At 41.7% G+C, this 26,267-nt stretch overlaps 1 protein-coding gene across 2 annotated transcripts in view; it reads right to left on the bottom strand.

Moving 5' to 3' along the window:
• FAM135B (family with sequence similarity 135 member B) overlaps positions 1-26,267 on the bottom strand; it is a 250,570-nt gene that overhangs the window by 200,140 nt on the left and 24,163 nt on the right. Inside the window, exon 2 of one of the 2 annotated variants that reach the window (XM_074833913.1) lies at positions 22,759-22,806. The gene's annotated coding sequence lies outside the window, so the exon portion shown is untranslated. Of the gene's footprint in view, positions 1-17,796; positions 17,954-22,758; positions 22,807-26,267 lie in introns of those variants that run through there. The other variant, XM_074833819.1, reaches the window with a different exon arrangement.

Below are 26,267 nucleotides of genomic sequence, written 5' to 3'. Positions count from 1 at the left end.
TTCATACCTTGCCAGTACAAAGTACGGGGCCTATTTCCCTCCCACCCACTTATTTGCAATCAGCTGGTGCAACCATGACTCATCCACTTCTCATACAGACTTCAGAGACCCGTTCAAGGAGTTTATTAGCTGATCTCACAGTAACTGTAGCCTTCATAATTAGCTGTGACCATTTAGAGAGGAACAATTTTAAAGATTGCCATTGTCTTTCTCTTCTTTCCCTGGGTTAGAAGAGGCTTGGTTCATTCCAGAAGACAAATGGCAGTGGAGATAAGAACATGATCCTACCTGGGAAAACTGGTCCCCTCCCCAGTACAAGGGGTCTGGATGGGTAGACGTCTATAGGAGAAGAGAGAGACATGGGAAAGAATGCACCCTTCCTATGGAAAGGTGCTGAGATTTTGGAGAAATCAACATTGGTTATATGTTGGAAGGAAAGGGAATGAAGATTTGGAGAGGGAAGCCAGTGAATGAGAGGAAGAACATGGATGATCCAGCTTCTTTTACCAGAAAATAAAGCAATCTCAAGCCTACCAAAGATAAAGGGGCTACAGACATCAGTGAAAATATGATATTTATTTCTGCATCACTTCAGTTGCTTTCAGATTCAATATTCAGAGCTGAGCAAGCTTCCAGGATGCAGATCTCAAATTCTGCTTCCAGAGACAGAGACACCAACCCAACAGGGGGAAGGAGTTGAGGATCTCTTATAGACAAAGAAGTACAAGGATACACCCACCTCAAAATCATCCTTCCTGAACTGGACAAAAGGGGAGAAGACATTTATTTTTGAGGGAAAGGGAGGAATGACTCTCCAAAACCACAGACACATCAGCACAGCTTTCTGTCTTGGATAATGAGGAGAAAGAAAAAAAGGAAAGCAAATACCTGGGAGCCATGCCCTAGGAGTCAGCATGGTGGTTTGCTGATCTTAATGATGACATGAAACAGAAATGTGGCAGATTCCCATGCAGAGACAACAGAGGTAAGGAGAGAGGAGTCAAGGGCAAGTCAGCAGGAGGCAATGGTCAGCACTTGTCTGTGAAACTAGAGATGATCAGGTCAACCCTATTACATGCTGAAGCACCAGTGGCTGTGAGATGACTTCCCTTGTTTCTGTGCCAATCCGTGGTATGGGGACATGGAGATAAGAACAGGTCTAAGTGTTATGAGAAGTCCATTATATTGAGAGCTATTTTACATAACTCTGCTTCCATGTTACATGTGGCCTAGGGGAGGTCATAGAAGATGCTGGCAAAGAAGGAAAAGAGAGGGAACAAGCTGTGAAGGGGTGTTTCTAAGCTGGAAGAAATAAAAAGAAAGAAAAAAGCCTACTGGAGCTTTGCTACCATTAGCCTTCCTGTTTTAAACATGCCATCATGCGGTTTTTAACAACTGCCTTTTACAATCACAGCTACATGATAACGGCAAATATTAAATCCTATAATGGCACAAAGGGGATTTTTCTTGAGAAAGACACTGAATGTTTTAATCTACAGTGGTAAAGCAGATGGGTCTCCTTTGAGCCCTGAAGAAGAGATTGCTAATAATCAATTTATTATAGGACAACTTCACCACAAAGATGGAAGAGAAAAAACTGTTTGCAGTTTTGTTTTCTGTTGTCACAAGCATCTTATTTCTCTGTCTATATACTGAGCCCCAGCATTCTGCAGTGCCTTTATGTTTCCCCCCCTCTGTTTTTGGTATGGAGTTCACAATTTTTATTTTCTATGCATGGAGAAAATGGAATTTTCATTTAGACAAAAAAAAAAAAAAAGAGTGCTGAGAAAGTTAATTAACAGGTTTGGGGTTTTTTTTTTAAAAATGTTACATAAAACATGATGCAGTACCAAAATCAGGCTTTCTGAATGTTTTTAGCAAGTAACGCACTGTGACATTTAAAAAGCAAAGCAAAATACAGATAGCATTCTATGTACTAAAGTCTAGTGTTATGTGCACTATGACCTAACAATTTCAGCACTGAAAAAAACCAAACCTACAAACATCTCTGCATATGGAGAGGGGTTTATGACCCAAGAAATAGATGTCAGAGTTCGCCTTTTCACTTCAGAATACTGGAGACAAATATGGCACGCAGAGATGCAGTATCAAGACCAATGACAGAGGTTTCAATGAAATAGAAAAATAATCTTGAAATGACAAACTAAATAAACTAGACAAATGGTATCTATGAGACAAACTGGCAAGATACAGACTGGGTGGGGTGGTCTGCACGATGGGTAGGAAACTGGCTAACAGGCTGCACTGAGAGGGTGGTGATCAATGGTTTTATTCAGACTGGCAGCCTGTCACAAGTGAGGTCCCCCAGGGATTTGTACTGGGCCCCACGCTGTTCAACATCTCCATAAATGACCTGGACAATGGAATTAAAAGAGCCCTCACCAATTTTGTTAATGACAGCAAACTGGGTGGTGAGGTGGACATGTCAGAAGGGAGAGCCATCTTACAGAGAGACCTGGACAGGCTGGAACAGCAGGCAAGCAACAGCTGCATGAAGTTTCACAAAGACAAGTGCAAAGTTCTGCACCTGGGATGACATAACCAAAGAGCCCAGGACAGGCTAGGACCTGAGTGGCTGAGGAGCAGCCTTGCTGAAAGGGACCTCAGGGTCCTGGTGGACAACCAGCTGAACAGGAGTCAGATGTGTGTGGCCACACTGTCAAAGGCAAATCAGATCCTAAGCTGCATCCATTGGGGTATTACTAGCAGAGACAACCACATGATCATCCCACTACTCAGCACTTGTCTGGCAATATTTGAAGTACTGTCCTAGTCCTCAGAATACAAGAAAGACATGGACAGACTGGAGAAAGTCCAAAGGAGGGCCACAAATATGATCAAAGTAGGGCTGGATCACCTGTCCTATGAGGAAAGACTGAGGGATGTCTCTTCTGACTGAAGGTATCTTCTCCCTTGGAAAGAGCAGGGTCAGAGGAGACCTCATCACAGTATTCCAGTTCTTAAAGGGTAGCTACAAAGTGAACAGAGGCTCTCTCTCCACAAAGGGTGACATGGAGAAGACAAGGGACAACCATTACAATTTGCTCTGGGAGATGTTTCATCTCTGTATAAGAAACAAATTTTTTACTGTGAGAACAACCTCCCCATAGATGTGGTAGAGTCCCCATCTGTCCTGGTTTCAGCTGATATAGAGTTAATTTTCTTCCTAGTAGCTGGTACAGTGTTGAGTTTTGGTTTCAGTGTGAGAATAATGTTGATAACACACGGATGTTTTAGTCGTTGCTAAGTAGTGCTTATCCTAAGATAAGGATTTCTCAGTTCCTCGTGCTCTGTCAGTGAGCAGCTGCAAAGAAGCTGGGAGGGAGCATGGTCAGGAGAACTGACCTGAAGTAGCCGAAGGGCTATTCCATACCATAGGACGTCATGCTCAGTGTATAAACTGGGGGGAGTTGGCCAGGAGGGGCCAATCGCTGCTTGAGCATCAGTCAGCAGGTGGTGAGCAATGGCACTGTGCATCACTTGTCCTTTCTTGGGTTTTATTTCTCTCTCTTTTTGTTATAATCCTTTTAATTACATTCTTTTATTATGATTATTTTTATTATTATATTTTATTTTATTTTAGTAATGAAGCTGTTTTTATCTCAACCCACAAGTTTTTACTGCGGGGGGGAGAAGTGAGCAGCTGCATGGTGCTTAGTTGCTGCCTGGGGTTAAACCACGACACCATTGCTGGAGGTTTTCAAGACGCAACTGGACAGGATGCTAGATGATCTCATCACAGCTCCCTTTCCCACAAAAAGTAGGACCAGATGATCTTTTGAGGTCCTTTCCAATCTGGGCTGTTCTGTGATTCTATAATAATGAAAAGTTATGGACTGTATTTCCCAGTGGGCAGATTTTGTCATAATTTCCCTCAGATATTGCTTGATACAAAATGAATTTGATGGGAATCATTTGATTTTTTTCAGCCTCAGTGTCAGCACCTGTAAGATTTTAAATTCATCCTGTAACTGTTTTCATTTGCTGTAAAAATGAGTAGTACTTCTCCCTCATCTCCCCCACTTTCTTTAAATTCTTCTCAGACTTGGCCTCTGGTTTTTTGATAGTTCACATTTTTGCAAGCTTCATGGTTTAAAAATGTTTTTTTAATCTACATTCAATGTATTGTCTTTCACTTTCACAGAATGCTATCTTCTTCTTACATTTTGGAAAATAAAAAAGACAAATGTAAATAGTTTCACCTTTCATTATTCGAGGTACTCACTGGTTAGTTCTGCAGAGCACTACATATCCTAGCCTGGCATAAAAGCTACCTTGCTGATATCAAAACCAGGGGTGAAAACCCCATCCAAGGGGAAGTTTTTCTGTTAACTTCATAGGAGTTGTGAACATCAGTACCTGGCCCTTCAGCTACAGGGTTTTCTACATTTACGGCTGAAATAACATATTCATTCTACTCAAATCCAAAACACAGAAAAGTTTTCCTATCAATAGTAATTCTGGTCACCTGCTTCTGAAGCCTCCTACTTATGATGTGTACTCTATAGGATGCAATGACCAGATTAAAATGCATTATTTTAGGAGATGACATGTTTCTGGTAAGACATTGTAGTGTTTTGAAGAGCACACTCATGGGACCTATAGCAAGCAATTCTCCAACTGTGAGTGGGTGGGTATTTGTATTCAGACTCAAGATGAAAACTCTATATTTCCCACAAAATAGCTTTTTTTGACAGAAATAAAAATATTTGGATGGAACTGAAACACTGTGTTTGAGTGAATCAGCACATTTCATTTTGAGGTTTTGGATTTTTAAAAATCTAAATAGCTTTTTTTTTTCTAAAACAATTGCAATTTGAAACTAAAAAAGACATTTCAAAACAAACCAAACCCTGAACTTTCCAATAGGATTACAGAACATTTAATTTCCAGCTTTTTCCCAAAGCAAATTTTAGAAGATCAATACTTCCCACAGGTTGATGTTAATTTAAGTGAAAACATTTTTTAATTGACAAATATTTCACTGCGGGGAAAAGAACCCCCAAGATTAATTTTTATATTCAGAAACAATCCTCATCCCTGTTCTTATGTACCAAATATTCTATTTACTCACAGAGGATTTTATTTCCTAAGATAACCATATATGTTGAAAGGTTTTCTGGAGGATTTCCCTCAAGTTGTGAGAAATTTCTTTAGAACCCAGCAAGGGCAATGAATCATTCAAGTTACTTCTTTCCATTGTACATTGCTTTGTATTCATCAACAGTGAATTTCATTTTCCTTCATACAGCTTTGTTAAGTTTCAACAAGTCTCTCCTAAGTGTAATAATTCTTAATTTTCGACAATTTTATTACTTTGTTGATCATTAAATAAATGATCTGGAAAAAAAAAGATATAGTCAACACTGATTTGAGGCTTAAAGTAGATTTGTTGAGACTTGACAAAGATTCATAAACAAAATTAGATAAATATTTTTCTTAAAAGGAAGGAGTTTCCATTATCTCTCAGCAGTTCCATTGCTCCAGACTGGAAAAGACAAAATTTTTAAATGAATAGTTTATGTTCCTAGTGAGAACCCACCCACCTGACCTGTAAATCCTACCCAAGCAACCACAGAAGTCAAGTGCTCAGCAATTATGCATGATCGTGTACTATATTGTACAATGGAGGAGAGAGAAGAAAGCAGCATTTAAGCTGTCTTCTCAACATATAGTCACTAATGTCTGCGACACAACATTTCACCAGCAGCTCTAGCCATTCCTAGAAGCAGCAGCAGCAGGAAAGCATCTCAGTCTCCTTCCTGCACCATCAGCCACACTCAGTGAGGACACTGGCAGCTTGGACCAGCACGGCACATCCCCCAGCCAGAGAGGGGCTGCTGTGAGAGCCAGTGGTGTGCCAAGTATGGCACTCAGCACCAGGGGCGCTGGAGACAGAGGCACATGGACTGCATTAGGCTCGGTGATAAGTGGATTCAGAGCAGCCCTACAGAGAAGGACTTGGGATAGTGGTGGATAGAAAACTAACTGTGAGCCAGCAATGTGTACTCGCAGCCCAGAAAGCCAACCGTGTCCTGGGCTGCATCCAGAGCAGTGTGGCCAGCAGGTCAAAGGAGGGGATTCTCCCCCTCTACTCCACTCTCGTGAGACCCCCCCTGCAGTGCTGTGTCCAGCTCTGGGGCCCCCAACATAAGAAGGACATGGCCCTGCTCAAGTGGGTCCAGAGAAGGACCATGAAGATGCTCAGGGGGCTGGAGCACCTTCTCTATGAGGACAGGCTGAGAGAGTTGGGGTTGTTCAGCCTGGAGAAGAGAAGGCTCCAGAGAGACATTATAGCAGCCTTCCGGTACTTAAAGGGGCTACAGAAAAGATGGGGAGGGACTCTTCATCAGGGAGTGTAGTGATAAGATGAAGTTTAATGGTTTTAAACTGAAAGAGGGTAGATTTAGATTAGATATATGGAAGAAATTCTTTACTATGAGGGTGCTGAGACACTGGCACAGGTTGCCCAGAGAAGTTGTGGCTGCCTCCTCCCTGGAAGTGTTCAAGGAAGTGTTGGATGGGGATTTGAGCAACCTGGTCTAGTGGAAGGTGTCCCTGCCCATGGCAGGGGGGTTGGGACTAGATGATCTTTAAGGTCCCTTCCAACCCAAACTATTCTATGATTCTATGATCTTACATATATCATTCAGGTTGACAGTCTGTGCATGAGGTGGGGGAAGACAGTCATGGGTCTGGGGCCTAGCTTACTGTCTAGATTTTTCAATTTTTTTCTCAATTCTACACACTTCAGTCTTTAGGTATAAATATAGCATCATATTGCTGCTCTCCTTGACTTAAACCAGAGTCAGAAAGACTTGCTGTGTATGAGACAGGAAAAATCTACAACCACATGAGAAGTTTAGGCTCCAGAGTGATGAAAGGAAAAGTCCAGGTGGGAGTCCTGAAGAAGGTAACAAGGGCCAAGCCTCAGCATGGCTCATTGTGGCTCTGATAGCAGTTGTAGGAACAAGGCCTTCTGATGCAATTTTTTTTGTAAGGTTGTTGATTTGCTTACTGCCAGACATACTTCATTCCTTTGGGAATCAAATTCCAACCCCTCTTCTCTCCCCACACAGAAAAAGCTATTAAGGTACAAATAAGATATTCATAACTAAAAGTGTTGTCTGCAAAGAACTGCTGGTGAATAATGGAAATTTCCTCCACCAAAGTCTTTTTTTTTTTTCTCTTAATGTGCAGCCATAACATCTGCAAACACCAGAAACATGCATATTTCTTTAAGAGAAGCTGTGTGTTCCCATAAATGCACCCACACAAAGCACTAAATTACTCCTCCAAACAAAGGGTACTGCATATCTGAACCACTGCAGAGGTGTGCTTCAGCTGTCTCTGAACAAGCTGTCTCAAGGGCAGGGAAAGGATGACTCTCTACTCGGTGTAAAGGACCCTACCAAAGAGGGGTGCCTCCCAGTGATGTCCTGGTGCAGCTGGGGACAAGGCTAAGGCAGTTATAGTGCCACTGTTATCCAAGTTGGTTCATGGTGTTTGCATTCTCAAAGCTCAAATGCACTTCCCAAACAGGCTACATTTTTGCCAAATATGCCATTTATTCCCTGACTATATCTTACCACTAAAATCTTCAGTATCTGTACTGTGAAGCAATGTTAGGGGCTGATTCACTATTCTTTCACCGTGGTAGTGCAGCAACCAGCCAGGAGCCCGAAGTGAGACATCATACGGAGGGATGTGACAGCAGATCAGAGGAAAGGTGGTCTTGCCATGTGAAATACCAGAACAGACTGGAAACCCAAATGACAAAGGCAGGAGGACTGAATACGATCCTTCCAGCAAAGAAGATCACAATGCCACACATCTTAGGAAACCTAAAGACAAATGACAAGGGCATCTGGAAAAAAGCGATAATGCTCAGATTGTCCATGCTCTGTTCCATATTTTGACAGTAAATAAGATTGGATACACTTGGCAAAATGACAGACATCTACAGTGTAAATGGTTTTTCCTCAACTATTTGTCCAGGTTCCTTTTGTTTTGGAGACAAACTCTGAGCATGATCTTTCTATCCTAAAGTAGGCATTTAAAAACATTGTCCGTTTAGTGCCTTAGAAATATCTGCTTCTCTGCCCTGTCCACAAAGGGAAAGCTGGTGGCTACTTTGGATGACGTTGACTCTACTGCAGATCACTAAAGTAAAGCAGATTAATTTCCACCCATGACCAGGATCTCATATAAAATACAAACACTCATGGGCCTGCATCTTCCCATACATGATCTAGCAACAGCATTTCTGCATGGAGATCCTTGCAAAAAACAGGTGAGAAGGGAGGAGCAGATTTCATTGCTGTTCAAAGAGCTCCCAGATTTGTGAGGGGTCCCCAAAATCAAGGGGGTGGAGAGGAGCATGACATTCATCCTCTCTCCAGTGGTCTGTTTGCACAAACTGGCTGGAGCCAATATCCCTCCAAATTTGTACCCATGCAACCATCAGAGGACATATTCTCACCCAATGCAAGTTTGTACTCCACAGTGGGAGCAAATGGAGCTGCATTGCCTCCAGACAGTTTAACACCAAAGGTGGGATGAAGGCAGAAAAGAGGACTGCTGATAATGAGACCATCATCCCTATCACAAACACATCATGGCTGAATAACCATCTCCATTTATAAAATGTATTGGAATGGAAACTACTTATAACTAAGATTCACTCACACTGTATAGCTAGTGGTATATACCTATTTTAGATCATGTATCTGTCTTAAGACTAAGAAATACTGTTCTTTCTAGCCAGAATAGGCTACAGGGATTCTGTTGCCAACCATAACATATAAAAGAACCTATAAAATTACAGTCACACACTAAGACATATGTCTCACATTTAACTTAATGTTTATCTTGTCAGGAAATCCAGCTAGACCATGCCAACATTTTGTTTCATTCATGCTGTCTTCAAAATCATCTGTTGTTGAGGGAGGAAAAGGAAGGGGAGAGAAAAGAAAATGCAAGAGAATTATCCAACTATAAAAAAAGAGAACAAAATTCAAGTTAATCTTACAAATGAGGTTCAAAAATGAAAGCATTGTACAAAAGACTCCATCAGTAACAGCATTCACCTTTATTCCTCTCCCATTGACTGAAGTTGTCATCCTCAGTTTTACCTGGAAAATAAACAATGATTCTAAAATCTGCCCTTTGCACATCTTCAATAGGAAGTGGACTCCTCGACTTCTGATAAGCCTTATTCTGATGAAAGGTTTTGTGATTTGTGCTGCTGAGGAAGAGTCACCTTGACTTCCTACAGACCTGGTATCACCCACTCCTGAAGAACACACTCATGACAAAAATCAATTACAATGTAGACAGTAGTGAAAGAGTGAAATGACAGCCACTTCTTTCAAAATTATCTAAAATATCTGCATTTCCTTCACATTAAGAAAAGCATTTCCCTACGTAAAACACAGCTTACACAACTAAATAATTCATCATGATGAATTATTTAGAGAGATGTGGACCCAGTATGTTTACAATTCCCAGGCTGTTTTACAAAAGAGGAAACATTTATATAATTGGTCCTCAAACTCTTTTTTAAATGTTCTCACGATGAGAGGTTTCTGATTATCAGTGGCACTGGTCCCGAAAGCAAAGCTTTTATAAACTGAGCTTTTGGTAGGAAGATGGGATAAGAGGGAAATGACTAAGTAAGGTGATCTTTTCTTAGTAATTGGTGATTATTGCTGCTGAACAGATGATTCCTCGTCTAAAAGCCATCCTTTAAGCCTTGAGTTATCACAGGTATGGTAAAAGGTCTCCAAACCAGACATAATTAAATCACTGACCTGAGGCATTATCTCCCAGAACAGTCATCTGCCATGTACAGAAGCAGGGCAAGCCAGACCCATTTCACTATAAACGTCAGCACTTTCTCCCGGCAACACGTATTCCACAAATCCCCAGAGGAAGCCATTTATGCTTAAGAATAAACCTGCCCTTGACAGCCCAAGGATGCTTTTGATAAGTTCATCTTCACTTCTGTCATGCTCTGCATGCCACTCTCCTCTCAGAGTCTCTTCCAGCTTCCTCTGAGTATCTCCATGATCAGAAGTCCATGGAAATGTTCTTTGCATGTGCTGTCAGATGTCCTCTCTCTCTCACAGAACAATCTCTTTCTGAAAACTACTGCTGACCCTAGTCCTGACAATTCAAAAGCTTTTACAGACCACCCACTTTTCATTACAGATGGTTAAAAAGATGGCCTGGATAAAGCCCTGAGAAAGCTGGTCTGACTCCACAGGTAAGCCTGGTTTGAGCAGATGATTGGAATAGAGATCTCTTCCAACCTGAATTATCCTATGAATCTATCTCATGAACAAAAATGGCTTTCTGCTATTCACTTCATCAGAGTAAGTAGAATAGCAGTCCCAGACAGAAGCTAAGACTAGCAAGTAAGCTTGTGATTCCTGGTGCTCCCTTTATCTAGAGTAACCTCAGTCCAGAGAAGTCCAGACAAGAGGCACCTATCACAAAAGAAGAAACCTCTGTGCTTTGCCTGGTCTGTCTACAGATGATCCCTATGACTCCAAAGGGTCTCAGATAAGACACAAGGGAGATTGATGTCCTCAGATTTACTGGTTGTGATAGCACAGCAGGAAAACAGGCAGAAGAAAAGCTCAGGTGTATTGAGGAAAGGGCTTACCTCAAGGTTGAATCTTTTAAAAACCATTCTGTTAGATACATTTCTTCATACAGTATTCTGCTATCTTCTGCTCTGAGGGAAGCACCTGTGCTTGTACGGTAAGCAGACACACAACTTTGGGAGGGGAAGCAAGGCAGGAGTGCTGATGTAGCCACCTGTATTCCTCCTGCCTGCACGTGTGGTGACCAAAGTACCTACTGTCATATCCTTGCCCACTCCTATCCCAGCCACAGTTGTCTCTGTATTCAAATCAGTGAAGGATTTCCACCACTGCCAGGATTTTATTACATATAATGCAGAAATTTCAAATTAGATCATTCAGCCCTTGCTTCTTGTCTTCACTCATTCAGCACTATGTTGTGTTTGTGTCCTTTATCCAGAGGCAATGTCTCATCACTTGTGCTCAACACAGTCAGTTAACTCCCTCTTTTTGATGAGCACCTTTCTTCATCTACAGTGCATTCCTCATCTTTGATCTACCATCTGACAAGGCAGCAGATATTCCATGTTACACTGATTCTGCCATTAGATGCGTCCTAATTGAATCTAACTAACCTCTTTCAGGGTACCCCATCACCACCACATCTGGGCCACTCTTAGCTTATTGTCATGGAAACTTCAAATTTCATAGCAGAAAAAAAATGTTTATGCTAAATCAAATATCACCCTTGTAAAGCCCGAGAGGTTGGGCATGCTCTGGGAGGCTGTAGAGAAAAAAATGGATAAACCTCTTTGAGCGCAAATAACCCTCACGCAGCAGTAACTCCAAGGCTTATAATTCAGCAGGGATTTTAACATCTGCTGTTTATTCCCGAGTAGAAGTGTGGAGCAGAGGAACAGAGTAGCCATGGCTACATCCCTGTCCCTGCTGCAGGTCACTCCCACTTCATCGGGCATTACCATCATCACACAGTCCCACCCTAGGACAAACTGGCTCCTCAAGTCATCCTACACTGTCTGTTTCACCCTGTATAGTTTGTTTATGGCTCTGGAGAATGATTAACTTGCCAAGGATACTAATTAACTTGCTACAGAGGGGCCTTGCACATCTGAGGTAGAGCTTGGCAGTCACGCGCATGGGTCACCACAGAGCACTGCTGATCTAGCAGCTGATGAAAACAAAGGAAAGCCATTCTCCCCACCGCCAGAGCCCGATGTGTGTTCAGCATGTGCTGCTGTAGGCAAGCGGGTTATGCTGTTGTGTATTTTTAGTTCAACTAGCAGCGACTATTTCTGCATTCCAATTTCTGATGCCGAGTTATCCCACCTTCTGTTTCTCGATTAGGGTATTATTATTAGCTACACTAAACCGATGAGCTTCTCAGCATGGCAAGTTTAATAAAGCACTAATGTCACCCACTACCAACGCAAGTCACCTAAAGAAAACAAGGCCTAATTTACAGTGCTACTAAAAATTAGCAAGAGTCTGCTGATCATTCCTCACCAGATTTTTTGCTTTTTTTTTTTTCCCAACAATCTTTCTTCCCTCTGTAGACAAAAGAATTGACGCAATCCAAAATCTATTCCTCCCTTTCCCACGATAAAAGACAGAACATATCTAAGTACTTTTCACATAATCTTCTGGAATGATTCTTGCTCTCCATTTTGGGCCAATCTGCAGAGGTTGACTTCTTGCAAAAAGAGTAGCCTTGCTGAAATAATGTCTCTCTACCTTGTCCTTCTCTACCTTGTCCCTTCTCAATGCCCCTGACTTTGCTGCTCGGTTCCCCACACAAAGACAGTGAACATTCTGGTGGTCGTTATGTCCCAGGCTAAGACAACAAGATGACTTTGATCCATCTGTGGCAACCGACAATTGTTTTTCGACTGATAGGGTTCAGGCCTCCATGCCTTTCTCAGACAACAATCTCTTCACAGCCTTGTGCACTATCTTTCCTTCTGAAAAGGCTTTTGTGCATGGGGATGAATCCTGCTGTTTCTGAGGTCAGTGGCAAGCATCCTATAGCCTCCAGTGGTGAAAGGGCTGGGTGGCTGTAGAGCAAAGAACTCCAGAACATAACACAATGAAACTTTATTTTCTCTAACGTCTACCCTAGCAAACTGTACCCCCACACAGCTCAGCTTAAACACAGCTGCAAAGGGAAAAGGGAACAGAGAGAAGACAATGAGGAGACATGGACAGAAAAAAGAAGTTTTCAGCTGAGATTTTAAACCAAGACAGTCAAAGAAAATAAATAGGGTTGTGCTGCTGCATGGTGTAGAATAGATCTATGCAGTGTAGTGTACTCTGTAAGGGCCTGTAAGAAGAGTCATTTGCAGCAGCAGATGCTGCTCAGGTCTAATGAAATCTGTCTGCCTTGTCCCACTGAGATCCTCATGTCTTAAGATGTGGGATAGTTGGGTCCTAATAGCACAGCAGAACTGTGCAGATGTGAACCAGTACCTGCTGAACTCAGGTACTCAGTCACACAGAGGATGAGCAGTTGCTACAGGTATTGGCAGCTAACAAGCCTGCATCATAGGCTCAAAACCTGTAGCTCAGAGTCTCAGTCCTCTGCAGAAGCCAAAACACCAGTAAGAACCTAAATTTTGTTAGATCACACAAATCCAGAAAAGCATTATACAAAGGGACACGATCTTCCATAATTGTGTGTTGCCCCATGCTTCCCCATCACCTCTAAAACAAATGCAAGACTTTCTTATGGGAAAAAAAAAAATCATTTCAGCTGTTGTTTTGTGCAGACATCCTCAAAGCTGATGTTCACAAGGCAAGAGCGTATTTAGCTAGACCATGAGGTTACACCATGTACAAGCATCATCTGCCCACGATAAGGTCAAGTCACAGCCACTGAGAAAAACAAGGGGCTATGAGTGGAAAGGAAGAGATAATATAATAGGGATGGAAATTTTCATATTGAAACACCCCACTTGTAGAGGACTCAGTGGAGGGAAATACTGGTCCTTTTGCTCTGTTCTTTATGAAATCATTCTCACAAAATAGGATTGCTTTTCCTACTGCCACGGTGGTTTTGGCAGTATGGGCTGACAAATTGACAGAGATACAAACAACATTTCACCCAAGCCACATCCTCCAAGTAATACTCATGTTCTTTTGGGCCATAAAAAAAGTAATGGAACACTGCTTTTTAGCCTCAGAAATAAATGCAACGCTAGCAGCATGTTAGGAACTAAAATTACACATTAGAAGATGCTGGCAGAGCCAGATTCCTTCCCAGTCACATAAAGCTGAATAGTAATACAACAGGAGAGATTTGTTTGCCCAACTAACTGGACAAAGAAAGAGCCTGCTGCTCCCCAGGCTGCTAAATGGTGGCAACAGGGTCCTAACAGCACAAGTAGTCCCTACCAAGCCAAGTTACATTAAGAAAGTCACGCTTGCCACTGTGCTGCATGCTGTGAATCCTTAAGAGCCATGCCATTACCAGGAGGTCAGAATTTGAAATTTCCATGCAAGAGAGACAGACACCAACCTTTTGGTGCTATGCATTATCAATACAAGTCTGTTGTATAATGAGTAATATCTGCAACTCCACCTTTAAAGTCCAATAGGTTGCATAAGATCTGCCCTATCCATGACAACACCTCATAGCTAAGAGCAAATAAGAATGAATGTAGATAAATATATCTACTAGACACAGATCAGAAGAAAGTACAAAAGCAAGAATTTGGTAAGTATATATACCAGCAGAAGGTTGAACTACTGCGTAGTCTGTCTTACATCTATGATCCTAAGAATGAGAAAACCCAAAAGGTATGAAGAACATGTCAGGATATTGCACCTACCTACAGTGCCTCACATGCAGTAAGAGAAGTAAACTTTGTGGATCCCTCTGTGTCCACTGAAGATGAACTTAGATTGGTCTGTGGACATCAGCAAAAGGAGAATCACTCTTTACCTGACAGCCATAAAAATGGCTCAAGAAGATTAATATTGGCAAAAAAAGGTTATTTCCTTATTGGGTATGGATGGGCCACAACTTCTGCTAATTTCAAGGGGACCAAACAGATAGGGAATGTTCAATCTCTAATGTAAAGATCTCACCCTCCCCCTACTCATTGGGAAAACTTTTATTTTCCATGGTTACGTGTCTGTCTCATTAAACAGCAAATCTAGCTAATCACCATACAGTGTAAAGGGAAAAAATTACAATATTGCAACAGGGAAAATCACAGAGTGTGATTATTGAATGGAGTAATAAACAGCAGTTTACACATAGCCTCAAAATAAAATGAATAGCATTGTTAAGCTAAATGCAAGGTACAACATTCATCATCAAATCATCTCTTGCCTCAGGTTACTACAGAGCAGGATCTGGAAAACGGCAGCTTCCTTATTAAAAAAAAAAAAAAAGCACTGGCTGCAGCATTTCAGAAATCCCTGTCTCAACCTGTTGGCAAATGCTGACTTTTGAACAGCAACTATTGTATAAGTCCTCTTGTGTTCTGAGCTCCACGAGACACAGTGGGTGACTAATGAAAATAAGGATCAGGATTTGAAAAGATGCTTAGTAATATCATTAGATACAAAAATAGCTTTTTTCCTTAGAACAGTGTTAGTGAACAACACTAAGTGGGCATCAAGAGACCAGCTCTTAACAGCCATGCACAAAGCGAAAGGAAGACTGTTCCCTTCCATTACTAAACAAATAAAATATAGTAGAACAATCCATAAGGCAAAATGAAAGAAAAATCTCCAAAGATTTCTGGTTTAAACAAGGGAAAGAGGAGTGGGGGGCACTAAGTATTGAAATCAGCTATGTGAGGTCGAGAACATCCTTGCTGTTTACACTGATACCAGACTCAGTGCCCTGACTTTCCATAAACAACCCTCCACAGAGGATTTTTATAGCAAAGCAGTGCTCACGAAAACATCAACCTTTCCTGCCTTTCCCAGAGTCATTTCTAAGAGAAGTTTTGCAGCCCCGTAGTAATCAAAAGTCCATGTATGAGTTCTGGCTTCCCTGTTATCATCTGCCCACAGCTAGCAGCAAAGTAAGACTGTGTAAGAATACTTGCAGGGTGTCAATGTGGAATCCCCAAAGCCCTTTGACCTTGAGTCATTTGCTTGCTCTGATGAGAGGATCACTGCTCCATGCCTTACTGAGGTGCCCCTTGATTATGCACTTTATATCTCTGCAACACATATAAACAGGATTTTGATTCTGTTACTGTCAGAAGCATGACCAGGTTTGAGCTCCTTTTACAGGCGTCTTTAGAGGCACTTTTATTCCCTCTGTGTTATTATAAAGGAGAAGTTGCAAGATTTAAATATTCTCTAGATTTGAAGCAGACACCAAATCTTACGCAGAAATACACTATGTAATGTGGCCAGGCTAGTCTACTGTCCTGAGGACTGTGGCCCTACGATGTCTCGGTTTAATTAACATCAGTATCCAAAATCATCCTCCTCAGCTAAACTTAGTGTCTGTGAGCACTGTTATTAACAGGGATCAAAGAGCCCCTTGTAGAGAAGACCTGTTGTGATGATAAGGTCAGGTTCCTAAGGAAATTATTTTGCAAATCAAAGCACTCATTCCAGATACTTGTCTGTGTTTTCTTTTTCTGTCCCTCACCCTATCAAGTTCCCTTGGGATGGAACATAATTCCCAGGTAATATTTACAACTCTTCTGCACAAGAACTGGGCATACCCAAATTCCTTGTTCTCCTGTACCTCACAGGAGGACGATGTTTATAATCAGAGAGAAAAGGCGAGCCCAATTCTGCCTTCTGCTCTATACCTATAATCTCAAATTATCTTCCAGCTCCTGGTAATTTTAGGAGGATCTGCAGACAAGTAACAAAACACAGGATTAGGACCAAAAAGCCCTGTGGTTTTCAAATCAGGTTTAACATGAAAGACAAGTGCCTCTTAGCCTTTACTATATTACTTGGTATTGGGTCATACCCAGACTGTCCCCACAGTATAATTAGGAAGCAGAATTATAACTGTATCATATCATGGGATGAGCTCAAAAGGCTTCTATTAAAATGCTTATCATCATTAAAGAAAGCGGCATTTCCAGCCACACAAACAAGGATGATTTGGGGAGGACAGGGAAGATCAGGACACCATACAGGGAGAAAAGGAGTTTAGTGAAGGAGATAGAAACAGCAGCAGCATCTCTCTTTCTCTTTGCTGCTGATTAAATAAATAAATGAAAATAGTTACATGGAAGTGGAAAGACCTCTCTGCAGTCATTACACAGCAAACACTTACCACTTGGCTTAAACTTACTTCTTATTCTCTCCCCTTTCATGCCTCTCAGACATGTATGCACTGATCCACATATATTTGCCTGCACAAGGACACTCCACGGCTTTGGATCAATTCTGTTTTTAAAATGACAAGGACTGTCCCCATATGCCTTTGGATTAGAGCTATTCTTCCTACCTTTTTAAATGTACCCAGTACATGCTTTCTCACACACAGATGAAGTGAGCATCTCTTACTGCCTGGCCATCACACCCACGTCTTTAAGATTATCTTTTTTTCTTCTTAGAAGGTGTAAAGGCTTAAGAGCAGTATTTTTACAAATATATATATTCATATATTCACAGGTATGATTGTGTTGTTATTGCAATGATTTAGTCTGGCTTTAAAGCACTTAAGGTAAATGTGACAGTTGGACTACAGTGGACTACAGTGAGGTTTCTAGTCTTGGCTATTCATACACCTCTCTGGTTTACAGCTCTCTGCTGAATATGATGAGAGATTTATTTGTGGAGTGGGCAGAGACAGAAGTGTGTTGTCGCATGATTATTTTTTTTTTAAGGCTTATTAATTACCATGTCAACCTTTGCTCTGCTGCTACTGTCCACTTTTATTTTGGAAGCACAGCCATTCAACACTGATCATATTGGGTTCCCCGATCACCTCATTTTTTACCAACCTTTTTGAATATTATTTATTATTCCTTATGTATCTGGGTGAAGGAGAGGGAGAGGGACAGTATGGCAGAGATGGGAAACATGAGCCGGAAAACATGCTTGCCTTGAATTGTCATCACACTGCCGTTGGAAGGAGAGAGCCAGAAAACTAGCAACAAACACTCGCACGCAAACACACGCCAGGCACACACCACATCGATCACGGGGAGTTTGCGAGCAGCCCCACAGCTCTTACCTGGGTTGTCTGGGATCCCTCTGCAGTGTATCTCCCTCTCCCCTATTTTTCCCCACCCGTGGGGAGCAGCAGAGCCGGTGCCGGTGCTGTGGCTGGGTGACGGTGCAGGTAGGGGACAGCAGGCAGCTGGCTGCAGCCTCGGCTGCCGGGCTCTGGCTCCTGCCAGGGCTGCTGCTGCTGCTGCTGCTGCTCCTGATGATGCCGAGGAGGAGGAGAGCCGAGTGAGGAGGAGGAGGATGCTGGCGGTGATGCTGTTGCTATGGTTACCCAACTCAGTGGCAGCAGCGGCACCGCTCAGCGCAACAGCTGCCCCAGCACCCAGATCTCCTCGGCACCCATCACGGCCAAATGGCCCTTGATGTAGAGGCACAGGTCTGTCACCCCAGAGCCCTTCCAGAGGGATGGTGACAGTGGGGAGGACGGCAGTGCCTCCTTGGTGCAGCGCTGGGGCTCCGGGAAAACAGATGGAGCGATACATCTAAAATGTTTGCATTCTATACTTGTGGGTAAAGAGCTTGCTGCCCTGCAAAGGTCAAACACCAGCTTCTGGGAGGCCAGAGTTTTTTCAGGGGTGCTTTGCATTTTTATACGGAAGTGAACAAAACAGTAAAGCTGAAGAGGGTAATAATTTTTAAAGTTCCTGTTTTGATACAATTTTAAACTTTTTCTCTTTTAAATTGAAGGTCAACCCTCTTTCTTTAAAACAGGACTTAAAAGCAGGATTTTACTGTCATGTAAAAGCTTTTTTTTTGCATAGAGAAATCCCCTTGTAAGTGAGTTCCTTCTGAGAGAGAGGACTGTCTCATACCATTAAACGGTGAGAAAAAACCTTTCTGGAAGGAACCCTCTTACACAGCCCAGGACACTAATACTTTCATGCCTAATTGCATGAAGCAGACGAGCTGAACTTTGCCTTTCTCTAGGGATCTGAAAATAAGAAAGGAAAAAGACCTCAGGTGGAGGGACTGCCACATGATCAAAATGCAGAGTTCTAACTGAGAGAGACATGTGAAATAAAGGCATTCAGTTGCCATTTATCTATCAGATACGCATGTCATGAGGCTCTCATTTGGCACTGGAACATCACAAGACACAGCAAGGTCACAACAATTAAATGTCACTTCCATCCAAAAATGTCAGTGCAAAGCTGCATAACACACATAAGCCATGACAGTTCTTTCAAGAGCTGGTACTGTTTGCAGGACATTGTGAAACCCTGTCTAAAATCTACTGCGAAAGAAAAATCCCTGGTGGAAAGTTTCTAAAGGGATTTGCTTCCTACTGCCAGAGCTCTGCTTGCAGCCTGGATGCTGCGGACAATATGAATCTATGAGCTTGAGGCACCAAAAAGATGCACTGGGTGGTGTTTCCTACTAAAGTTCCAGACATGGAGAAATAATTGTAGGAGATGTGCTGGCGGCACCTCTTCTCAAGGTATTCTAGAAGACAGTGTCTCCACACCGTGTTCATTTGAAGAGTCATAATGTCAATCATATAAAGGCATTTTCTACATATCTCATTACAATGGGAGGACCTGGAACCAGTCAACTGAGGAGCAAAACGTACCAGCCAGCATATATTGTTAGACATCCTTGGAATAGCTTCCCATTTCCCAGGACAATTAATATCCTTTTAGGCAACTATTCTGATGTCCACTCAGAGACTATATGGAATAGTTGAATAAAAGGGCCTTTCTACCATTCAAAAAGGAAATAAGAAACAGTTTGATTATTTTAATCCTTTAAAATGTCATGTATGTAAAATTAGACAGTACTCTGAACCTTTTCTCAAGAGCTAAAAAATAATTTTTGGTGCATGTATGGCCCAGTCAACTCCTTGATGTAATTTTGGGTGCAGGGAAAGATCTCATTGCAGTAATGATTGTGAGCAAATCTAAATCACCTGCTCCATAACTAACTAGCTGACAGCAAAACCCATGGTTATTCTGAATAGATCACTGAAACCACAAACAGATCATATTTCTGCTAAATCAGGGAGTGTACTGCAAAATTTTTTTGCTGAGGTATGTGTAATCAGCTTGCAAGATTATATTTTCCAACTTTGCTTGTTAGGGTTATTTTCTGAGAGCTGCATTTCTGATTTCAAGAACACACATGAGAATAGCAGAAGATAGTTGGCCCCTTTGGCTTCAGGTGCTTCGGCTCAGCATGCCTCTGTTTCACCACTGAGGATCTGTCCACCTTAATTCTCTGCTAGTCTGCAACACTGAGGAAAAATCCACCCCTAAGGATATGCAGAGCCCACTAAAACCAATGGCTCTTACAGCTCACTGTCTGGACCCTGCAGAGTGCACACCTTCAGCTGTGCCAAAGGCGTACAAAGTGGATACAAAGCTCTAACAAAACAAACAAAAAAAACCTACAAACAAACAAACAAAGGCAAAAAAAAAAAAAATTAATTTGACCTCAGTCATGCAAGGAGGTCCTGCATGGTGGGATCAATGACTTGCACCAGTTCACTAGGGAAATAAATCATGTACAATATTTAAAGCATGTTGATTTCATAAGTAGATGTGATTCTACAAAGAAATGACATGGCACAGCCATATTTGACAGAGCCTAGAGGAAAGGCTGCATTTTCAGTCATCGCTTTCATTTTTGTGGGTAGAACCTATGTCATATCTTCCAGCCCTGCTTAGGAATTATAGACCCCTTAGGACACCTCACATGGTAATAGACACTTATGTTTATGCACCTTAGTCATGTCTAGATTATTTTCTTGTTTTAAATACTGAAGAGGTAAATCAGCTTAGCCTAACACATACTTATAAAACAAATCAGTTAAATTTTCCCTTGTGTCTCCTTTTCTCTCCCCTGTTTTTAGGAAGACACCAAGGTTGACTAACTTAGCTGCACTTGTCTACAACACCCTGAGGTAAAGGCAAATCCCATCCCTAACTCTTGTTTAGAAGAACTATCGTACCAAATCAGACAACTGAGTTCTGATGCCTGTCAACAAAGATTAAAGCCAAAACATACCTTCTGGAAATGCCTTGCTAGCTGCCACCTTAGCCCCACAGGAGCCTGAGATTTCAGCAGTGAAGATGCCTGTGTGCCTGTTTAGCTGCTGAATGTTCCCAGACCAGCTGAAATCTCAACAGCAGACATCCTCGGACACACTTGGTGTCCCAGAGCCCAGCGTAGGCAGCAAATGTCATATTCTAGATTCTTTGTGTAGAGCCTTTGGGTTATTTAATAATAACCTGGAACAGATATTCTCAACAGGTAGCAGGATACTTAATAGATGTTCAGTGGAGCAGTCCACTCTGCAAGGCCGTGTTGGACTGGGAATAATTTCTACAGGCTGTGGACTTCTTTTCACTCTGCTACCCTACATTACTTGAGCTGTAGTGTAATAGTCTACCAAATCCGCCAAGAGCAGGATTAAAAAAAAAAAAAAAAGAAAAATAAATTCATTGAAATAAATTCAGAACTGCAAAATTTCCCAGGTACCTGAATGTCAGCACATAAAACCTTACACAATGAGGCACAAGCATGTGAATTAAACATGCATACAGGACAAGGAAGTGAGTGTGTCTCAGGCAAGCTGTCTCATATGGCAGGGAAAGACCACAACACTAAACGTCCACCTGGAGCACCCAATGAGTGGTCACAGGCAAAGACCACATGCTGGCTTAACAGCCTTCTTCAAGCTCTGGGACACAGAATGCAGCACAAAAACCCTGTGACAGCACACTGTGAATGTATAACATGTCAACAACGTGGCTAGGGAGCAGAAGGTAAGGTCAAACACTTGCTTCAGGCTAGCAGCAGGAGACTCAACAGCTCTGTAGTTAATGGACAGAGAAAGTTTCTCTTTTGATGACCTGAGAAGTGAAATTTACCTCTTGGTTGTGATGCAGAGTTTCCAGGGACTGTTTCTTTCTACTCAGTCTTTATAATTTCAGGAAAAGGTAAGGACCAAAGTGAAAAAGTCTGACCCACAAGAACAAGCAGTATTTTCAGTCTTGGGGCTTTGATTTCTTCTGGATCCTCCATACCCTCTAGGAGCATTCAGATGGCCAAGACCCTTTTAAGAAGCATTGCACCATACTGCTGTAAGAGGGTTTGAAACACCTTCTGATGCGAAAGGCAATGCAGTCTCGCATAATCCAGTTCCACACTATGCAACAAAGGAGCAGTTAAGCAAAGAAAGAAGGAGAAAAACAGGAGGGAGGATCAGAAGATACCTTTCATGCAGTTATTTGATATAATATGTCCAGAGTGGTTAACTAAAACATATCTATTTATTTTGATGCAGCTGGTGACAGTCCTCCATCATTCATGCCCCATCATTGGAAGTGTTCAAAGTCAGGTTGAACAGGGCTTTGGGCAACTTGATCTAGTGGAGGTGTCCCTGCCCATGGCAGGGGCATTGAACTAGATGATCTGTAAAGGTCCCTTCCAACCCAAACCATTTTATGACTCTATGATTCTAGTAAATATAACAGATTCTTGAGGAGTACGATAGTATAAAGGTGTTTTTAAAATAATGCAGCATTTTAAAAATAATGCAGCATTTTTAAAATCATGCCACATTTCCACATATCATACAGGAGGAATAATGGTAAAGATTACAGCACTAGCAAAAGAATAATCCCTCACAGTATAAAGTATAATTTATCATTTTACTAAGTATGTATTTCACACAAAACCCACATAGTATAATATAAACAAGGATCACAAAGACTTGGCTTCCTTTAATAGTTGTATCCAAGAAAAACTTCAAGGGCATAAGCTTATACTTCTCCTTATGAGTCCTTACACTTATCCTGTCCTCAAGCCACAGAGTCCTCATTCAGCTGCTATCCATTTAATATTTAGTTTCATTCTGCCATTCAATTTGTAGTCCAACATCTTACTTGTTACAGCCAACCTGCCAAGTAAACAGCCTTGCTTTAAATAAGAACAAGTTACATTTACCCTCCAGTGCTTCTCTTACCTGGAAGGCAGTTGGAAATCTCAGGATACAGTCTTCTCATTCACGACTCTGGAAGAGTGCATAATGGATAGAAAACCCAGAGTAAATAAACTAAGGACATTTCAAATGCTTAACATGATACAAATATCTGATAGGACTTGAAGGAACTGCAGCAGTATTAGGAGTTCCAAAACAATTTCTGAAGTGTCTTTGTGTACCATAGAACAAAGTTCTGGAAAATAACACATCTACTGACAGTGAACTATAGGAATGAGGGATAAACACATTCTGTACATCTTTAAAGAGTGACCAGTATCGGATATCTACTTAAGCACATCTTTCTAGGGTCCTTGTGCAAAATGCAGTAGTTTGATTTAGAGGTATGTTTCTTATCTGACCAATGGCTGAAACAAAAAGTCAACCCAAGCAAACTACATTATCATCTTCCATCCTCAGCTTTATGTTCACAGGTTGGGGGGGTGGAGGGTTTGGGGCACTGCGGAAAGGAGGATTTTGTGAATAAAACAGCCCAGGCCTGAAAGATCATGTTACAGACAGAAGCTGCAGAGCACTTCACTCTCCATTTGCTGACAATCACAAACAATCATTATTATTTTCTAAACAACCCTATGGGAAAAGGGCTGTCATTGCCATTTATTTTGTGCATGGAAAACCAGGCATGGACTTTCTCAGAGGCACCCACACAAGCAGCTGAGACTTTCTGAAGGTCAATGATGAACTCTGAATACCGGACATGTTGTGGAGTCTCCATCATTGGAAATATTCAAAACTTGATTCAACATTGTTCTGGGCAACCTGCTTTAGATGATCTTGCTTTGAGAAGGGTGATGAACAACATGAACTCAAGAGGTGCCTTCCCATTTCAAGCATTCTGTGAAATCGTGAAGGAGTCCCATACACCGCTGCTCCCAGCACACTTTCATAGATTCCTGATCTCTGCCCCCTTAGTTCACCCACTTCTAGCCTCTCCCTTAGTTTTACATAGGCTCATTTTTTGTCCACACACACCTATTGTCATGCACGTATAGTCACACCTTACACACATCCATCCCAGTGAGCCTACAGTATCCTAAACCCAATCACTTAGTCTCTTCCTAGGTGTCTTGTTACCTCCTAGACCTCCTCCTGTCAACTTTGTGCTGTAAATCATAAGGGCAACTTCGTCCCCTACTTAGCTTAGGTATAGTGCAGGGATCCTTCCTCCCACCTTGGGTGTCCCACCTCCCACTTTGTGTCCCACCTTAGATCTGGTCTAACCTATAGCATACCAGAAAAAGGAATGAAGGTTGCAGAGAAATTCCTTGTTTGACGCAGGCTGGAAAACATCCAGTGCAGTCAACATACCAGAGGAACTAAGCTGTTTATGTCTAGTTGCTGCTGAACACCAGAAAACTGTGTTTATTCCAACGTTTATGGGCTGTCTTAAGATAGAAGTTCTGAGAGATGGACACAACAGAAAGACCATTTCTTCTTCTTTTTTGTCTTTGGAGTATCTGCTTCCAAGCACATGAGTGCAAGTCTTCCAAAGAAAAGCATACAACCTAATGTGGGCAAAACACATTATTTCTCCTAGATTCTCTTATGGAAACAGCTAAACTGTTTTGGCTGCAGTTTTCTAAAATTAATTCAGTACAAGGCAGCTGCCCCTGCATAAAGAGTTTCAGCCCAAACAATTAAGATACAGCAAAATTATAAGCAATAAAAGCTAGAGTATTACTATAAGAAATGCTGGACAACCTTAATAGGACTCATTGGTATCACTCTCGCCTAAAATACATAATAATTCACTAAACAGCCAGATGGGCTTGTTTGTTTAAGACTCTTCCCTAGTGGTTTTCAGTTTCTTTTTTATAAATGTCTTTTATAATGCAAAATACCATTTGGCAGGCAGTACTAGTAGTACCTTGCTATTAAGTGGAGTTTGCATATAGATTAAAAAAAAATGATCCGAACCAAACACTTGTCTAATATTGCTTCCAATAAGCTTCACATTGCAGCCTTGCAAGTAGAGGAGAAACAACATCCTCATTTATGTCTAGGTAAACCATGGTAGATAGATAAACTAAATGTGCTTGAGGAAATGTTTATTGCAGGTAGAAAATGGACAGGGTAGCAAACAGCTTACTCAGAGATATGCTTGCATGCAACATGCTATTCAGCCACTGGATGGCAATCTGTTGTACAAAACCCAGGCGAGTGGCAAACTAGCACTTTCCACAGTGGTGGAGGTTAATATTTGAGATCTGAACATCTAGTTTAAGTTGTTTTAAGTGCTGACCTATAACTTCCAACAGCCATATCGTTTTCTAGGTCAACGACACTCCAAAGCCCATTTAAACAGCAGTAAAATCGAAACCGCTAGAGACATTATTGTTTTCCTTGGCTCAAGGTGGAAGTACAATGGTATGAAGGAGTAAGATCAGGGAAAAGTCACACTCTAAACCGTTCTGACAAGTCTGGGCAAAGCAATTGAAGATGTTGTTATCCAGACTGATGAGTCCCACCTTTTTATCACAGCTCTATAGACTCCATTGCAACAATACAGAACAGGATATATTTTCAGTGTCCCAACCACACCTGTTAATGATAAAAGTTGCTACTGGACACTTTCTTACTTTATATTCAAAATGGCTTTCAGCAAATGGGTCATTCATAGCATCATGAGGTGGAAGGTGCTCAGTGTAGCAACTTCTGAGGCATGTTTACATTGGAGACTGCTTCGGAAAGACTTGCACAGCTAATGGATGCAGTGTAAATGTAGCAGTGCACTGTTTAAGTGAATCTACAACAATCTGAGATACATACCCATTGATTCCCTCTCTCACTACTTTGTGTTCATTCTCCCCTCTTGGGTTACTAGTAGTCATGAAGCTTCAGATCCTCCCTCAGCAAAGCAAGCCAAGTTAGCAAGTTTGTAACAGCTACAATAATCTAGGAGATGGTAGAGAGGAGCAGTGAACCTATAACCAAAAGGCCATGAAGATGATATATACCATAAAGATGAGTTCCTGTGTTCTGGCAAGTCAGCAAAGCAGGCTAGAAGCACAGATCAAAGTAACCCATTCACAAGCATTAATGGTTGAGAGACTATGACTTCCTTCTTTCATTTTGTAAATGGCTAAAATTTCATGAGGTCTCACTTTAAAAAAAAAACAAACAAAAAACCACCAGAGGATTTCTGGTGTTCAGGTAAATTTCATTTCTGCTCTTCCCATCTCTGAATGAACTCAGAGAAGTGTCCATCCCATGGTTACCCTGCCACAGCCATAGTAATACAGCTACTGTGTAATTGCTGTGCGTTATAGCAAGTGCATGCGCCACATAACCTGAGGGATAATCAGGTGTTGGGGACAAGATTCCAGGAACCTCTGCTGATCATTTTGTAGAGCAGCCGCCAGCTCATTTCAGGGGAGCTTTTCCTTTGATGCCTGATTTCATTTTCTTTGTTATTTTCAGGGAAGGAGTGAACTGGAAAATCAAAGAAGATGCTGGGTTGTTTTAGGTGAAGA

This window comes from Strix aluco, chromosome 1, assembly GCF_031877795.1.
Source record: "Strix aluco isolate bStrAlu1 chromosome 1, bStrAlu1.hap1, whole genome shotgun sequence".
NCBI classification, from domain to species: domain Eukaryota; kingdom Metazoa; phylum Chordata; class Aves; order Strigiformes; family Strigidae; genus Strix; species Strix aluco.
The sequence above is the reverse complement of the archived record's forward strand: the minus strand, read 5'-3'. Positions and strand labels throughout refer to the sequence as shown.